This window comes from Silene latifolia, chromosome 2, assembly GCF_048544455.1.
Source record: "Silene latifolia isolate original U9 population chromosome 2, ASM4854445v1, whole genome shotgun sequence".
NCBI lineage: Eukaryota > Viridiplantae > Streptophyta > Magnoliopsida > Caryophyllales > Caryophyllaceae > Silene > Silene latifolia.
The window spans coordinates 113,178,405-113,184,042 of NC_133527.1; the positions used below are offsets into that span (position 1 = coordinate 113,178,405).

General features: G+C 41.7%; 1 non-coding gene across 1 annotated transcript; it reads right to left on the reverse strand.

The window, feature by feature from the left end:
- Positions 1–826: 826 nt before the first annotated feature.
- LOC141645686 (small nucleolar RNA R71) lies at positions 827–933 on the reverse strand. The gene has a single exon (XR_012545163.1). It is a non-coding gene; the product is annotated as a small nucleolar RNA R71 (small nucleolar RNA).
- Between the last annotated feature and the right edge of the window lie 4,705 nt (positions 934–5,638).

The window sequence follows — 5,638 nt, forward strand, 5'->3', positions numbered from 1 at the left end:
CTTTACTTGCCTCTTTACTAATTGTAGAGTTGTTTGTGGAGCTATAAATTGTGTTTTGATTCGACCGTGACCAACGACCACATCTTAATTTGTGAACACTTAGCGGGATCGCATCAAAAATGGCGCCGTTGCCGGGGACGGTGTTTGTTTGATTTAGATTTCTTTTTATTGTCATTAGTTGTGTCTTTCTTCGCCTTGAGGAAGTAAAACTCCTCAAGGTTTGTTCTAATCATTTTCGAGTTGTTTGATATTTTGCATGTCTAGAAGGTTACAAGGTGATTTGTTACCTTTTGACCGTGAAATCGAAAGAACCTTGACGAACAATAGGAGAGTTGTTAGGAGGAATTTACGAGGTATTAGTGAAGTTGTCCAACCCACTAGTGAGTTTGTCAATCCTTTCGCAATAGAAGGAGAAGAAAACCCATTACACAATACCCCACAAAATCCACCTACAATGCCAAAATTCTCGTCACACTCCGTACCCACCGAGGAGAATCTACCAAATGGTACTCCTAAACCGCAACATCTAACCGGAAATTTTATTGCCAAGTCCGCCTTCATCCAATTAGTTGAGAGGAGCCAATTCGGGGGGATGCCTAGTGAGGACCCTCATTCTCATATGGAAACCTTTTGCGACTATTGTGATGCTATCTCTCAAACGGGCGTGACTCAAGACCAAATTAGATGGGTCTTATTTCTTTTTTCCTTAATCGGCATCGCGAAGCAATGGTTGAAGGGCCTTGATAAGGCCACCCTTGGAATAGATTCTTGGAAGAAGTTGGCTCTAGCTTTCTACAAAAAATTCTACCCACCGGAAAAGACTAACATGCTAAGAGCTCAAATTACGGGTTTTAAGCAAAGGGATGAAGAGTATTTGTATGAAGCTTGGGAGCGGTTCAAGGGAATTTGTCGCTCATGTCCTCACCATGGACTTAGCGAATGGTTTTTGGTGCAACAATTTTGGAATGGTTTATATGAAGATTCTAGGAACATTCTCAATATGGGATCAAATGGAATGTTCACCGAAGTTGATGACAATCAAACATGGAACAAGATTGAGGAAATGGCGGTCCATAACTCACAATATAGTAGGCCTCGCAAGGCTACTAGAGGAGGAAAGCATGAAGTGGACTCCGTTACTCAATTGGGTGCTAAACTTAGTGCTCACATTGACACAATCAACTTGAAGTTTGAACAAGCTATGGCTAGACTTGAGGAAAACTCAAAATCATCGAAGCATCATGTTAATGCCATGACGGCATCCTCATCAATCCCAAGTGGGATATGTGAGAATTGTGGAACTTTGGGACATGACCAAGGTGAATGTAGGGGAACAAATGAACAAGTGAATGCTTTCCAAGCATACAAGAGTGGTACCCCTTATTCCAACTTTTACAATGAAAACACCAAATTCCATCCAAATCTCTCATACAAAAGCCAAAATGTTCAAAACCCTCAAACAACATACACTCCACCACCCATGAGAAACCAAAATCAAAGACCCTTTTACAATCAAAACCAAGGTTACCAAAATCAAAATCCATACAATCACCAAAATGACCAAGGCTTTGATGTCCAAAAAGCGGTCCTCCAAATGCAAAAGAATCAACAAGAATTTTTCACTCAAATGCAAAAAGATAGCCAAGCAAAGGAAACCACCATCAACAACATTCTAGCTCACACCAAGATGTTGGAAACACAATTGACTCAACTAGCATCTTCAAGCTCACAAAGACAAAAGGGGCAATTACCACCTCAAAGTAATCCCCCTAGACATGAAACGGTTAGTGCCATTCACTTGAGAAGTGGTACAAGGTATGAAGCATCGAAGAAGCAAGTTGAGGATGAAGTTGTGGAAGCTAGTGAAAAGGAAGAAATTGTGCAAAACTCCAAAGATGGAGAATCATCAAAAGAAGAAAGTTCAAAGAAAAATGAAGACAAGGCCAAGGAGAAGGAGCCCATTGTGATTAGACTCCCTTTTCCAAGTCGTCAAGCCAAGCCCAAATTTGATGATCAACTTGGAAAATTTATGGAAATTGTGAAGAATTTGGAAGTCTCAATTTCTTTCACGGAATTAATCAATCACGTTCCGGCCTATGCGAAATACATGAAAGATATCCTCACAAAGAAGAAGTCGATCCGGAAGCTTGAGACTATCGCCTTCACTAAGGTGAGTAGTGCAATACTTCAAGGGGGTTCACCTCCAAAGTTAAAGGATCCGGGAAGCTTCTCAATACCGTGTACCATTGGCGACACAACGATCAACAAAGCCTTATGTGATCTAGGGGCTAGTGTGAGTGTCATGCCGTACTCGGTAAGTAAAAGGTTGGGGATGGGAGAGCTTAAATGCACCAACATCACACTCCAAATGGCCGATAGATCGACGAAGACACCGTTAGGGATATGGGAAGATGTCCCCGTGCGAATTGGGAAGTTTTTCATCCCGGTGGACTTTGTCATTGTTGATATGGAGGAGGATTCCAACATTCCAATCATCTTAGGAAGACCTTTCCTACACACCGCCGGTGCGGTAATTGATGTCAAACATGGTGAGCTCACTCTAGAAGTGGGAGATGAAAGCATAACTTTTAATCTTGACAAGACTATGAGAGCTCCTCGTTTGCATGAACCATGTTTCATGATTGATCATTATAGCCGAAAAGATGAAAGGAAGAAATCGGAACTCCAATGGAAGAAGAAAATTGAAGATGCTCCATTCAAAGAGCAAGTGAATTGTGACAAGGAGAGCTTGCAAAGCTCATCAAAATCAACCAAGGAAGAAGAGGATGGCCTCATTGGCCAAGAGAAGAAATTGGGAGAGTTGTCTCCATCTAAGCAAGAGATTTTAAATGATCAACTCAATGAAGTTTGTGGTCTTTAGGACGACGAGTTTGAAGGGATTTTTAATCCCTACATTGGTAATGCCATCGATCAAGACCAACAACAAGGGCCACGGTCTATTGAGAACCTCTACCATGATAATGAACAAGCTTTTGATTACTTCTTCAAGGTGTTGAGCAACATCAACAACACCTTGGACATGCCCCCTTGACATCTCATCAAGAATGAGAGTTTGGTGGAGTCCTCCCTAAACCACCACTTGTAAATATTTCTAACTCCCTAACATACATTTCAATTCTTGTATTGCATTTTTTGTCATCTTTGGATTTTTATTTACTTTGATCAAAATAATTGTCATGTTTGAGAGAAGTGAGGGAGGGACTAACGATTTCAATTGATGTGTAGTGCTTTTAACTTAGTGTGGGGATGGCAATTGCCTAGGCTACCCATGCCTTAGTAGTGCCCCCACAATGACGAACACAAGACTTGAATAAAGAATGGAAGAACGGTATGGGAAATGCAGTGTGCACGGATGGAACTGAATCCGTGTACACAGGGCCAGAATCCGAGCGGATTCCAGAGAATCCGCCCGTCTTACAGAATCCGAGCGTATTGCAAAGAAGACGCCCGTCCTGAACTGAGCTGAATTTTGAAAATTTCTTGACTGTAACTGAATCCGGGCGTCCTGTGAAGAATCCGCCCGTCTTGAAGAATCCGTCCGTCTTGTAAGAAAGACGTCCGTCTTTGCAGCTGAGGAAAACAAGCAAAATTTTCTGGACTGAAATCCGTCCGTGTTTGAGCAAATCCGCCCGTCCCGTGTTCAGCAAATCCGAGCGGATTGTAACAAATCCGCCCGTCTTTAGGCGAGTTTTGCAAAGTTCAGAAAGAGCAGAATCCGCACGGATTGGGCAGAATCCGCACGGATTGCCCCTGCAGATTTGAAAATTTCGGTCTCTTTAAAACCCCTCCCACCTTCATTCATTCATTCATTCATTCATAAACACTACCCACAACATCAAAACCCTCATCCTCTTCATCACAAAAACAAAAACCCTCAACAACATTCACCAAAATCAAATCAAACCATCCTTCCAACAACAAATTAATCACTCCTTCCTCAACAAAAATCAAAACCAAGCACAAAATCTTCAACCTTTGAGTCGATTTTTGTTTTCATAAAGGCAAAGCCTTTCACCTTCAAATCGATTTGGGCATACTCCAAATTGAAGATTTTTCATTCTTTTCTTGGTTAGTTCATCAATGGCAAGGACTAAGGGAGCAACAAAGGCAACAAAGGCACCAAAGGCTAAGGCACTCTCACAAAGGCAAAAGGCTCTTCAAACAAAGAAAGCATTGGCTATGGTGGTAGCAACACCAAACTTGGAAGTGCAACATCAACAACAACCTTCTATGGGAGCGACAACACCTTCTACTCCGGTAATTGATCAACTTTTGCATTACCCGGAGGTAACTTTTATTTCCGATACCCATAGAAATACCTTTGTCAAGTTTGCTATGAAGTCATTACAATCCACCAAATTCATATGTGAAGATACCTTACAAAAATTGGGTGTTCTTGAATAAACAAAAGCCTTTTTCAATGCCATGGGGTTGAAGAAATTGTTTGAAACAAGGGAATTGACATACCCCTCCCTTACCTTGGAATTTTTAAGTTCTTTGAAAGTCACCAAAGTTGAGAATAGGGAGAATATCGAGTTTCGTCTAGATAATGTTAGTAGACGCATTACCTTTAGGGAATTGGGTGAAATTTTGGGTCTTAGTGATGAACCGAGTTATTTTAAGAGTTATGGAAAGTATGACCCCGAACCTCTTTGGGAGGCAATCTCCGGGAAGAAATTTGAGGATTTTCATGCGAGTCGTGCTATTTTGGTCCACCATCCGGGCATAAGAGTATGGCACAAGGTCGTGGGTAACACCATAATTGCTAGGAAAGATACCAACCATTTCACAAGACTTGATTTTATTCTCCTTGAATCGGCTTTGAATATCGGAAGAGTGCATACCAAGCCTTACAATTCTTTGAGGCCCTTGGTAGATAGATGGCTCAACATCGATTGTGGGAAGAAGGGCACGACCGTTATTGTCAATGGCGGCCTAGTTACACTCCTAGCCAAGCACTTTGATCCTAACTTCAATAAGGATAACAAGTACAAAGCAAAGGAGGGTGGCCATCTTGTTGATATGCATACTATGATTCAAAAGTTTAAGTGGGTTGCCCATAACCCCCTTGACACTAAGTATGGATGGCTAACTAGTGAAGCTAGATCGTTCACCTTGCCTTCGAAGATTTGCCGTCTAAGCGTCCACCGGACCATTATCTACTTCCCCTTTCCAAAGAAGCCGAGTATATCATTCAACAACAAAAGGGTGATCTTGAAATGCCCTCCTCTTCCATTGTCATACCACCTTACCCCTTTAAATATGAAGAGTTCAAACCGGAAGGAGTTGAAGTTGGGAAAGACTATGTGACTCTTCTCATGCAAGCAATGCACAAGCAAGCCTATGAATATCGGAAAAATGCCTACTTGGCTCAATATCCACCCCTCCTACATTTAGCTAGGCAAGGACTACTTGATCCATCTTGTCCTTTGCCTAGTTGGGCGGATATAGAAGTCTTATTTCCGGGTGCATCTAGGGTCGTTTTGGGTGACAATTAGGTTGTTGGAAATGATGAAGAAGTTGATGATAATATTGAGGAAGAAGCAAGTGAAGGAGAAAAAGATGGTGAAGATGATGATGAGGAAGATGAGGAAGAAAGTGAAGAAGCAAATGACAA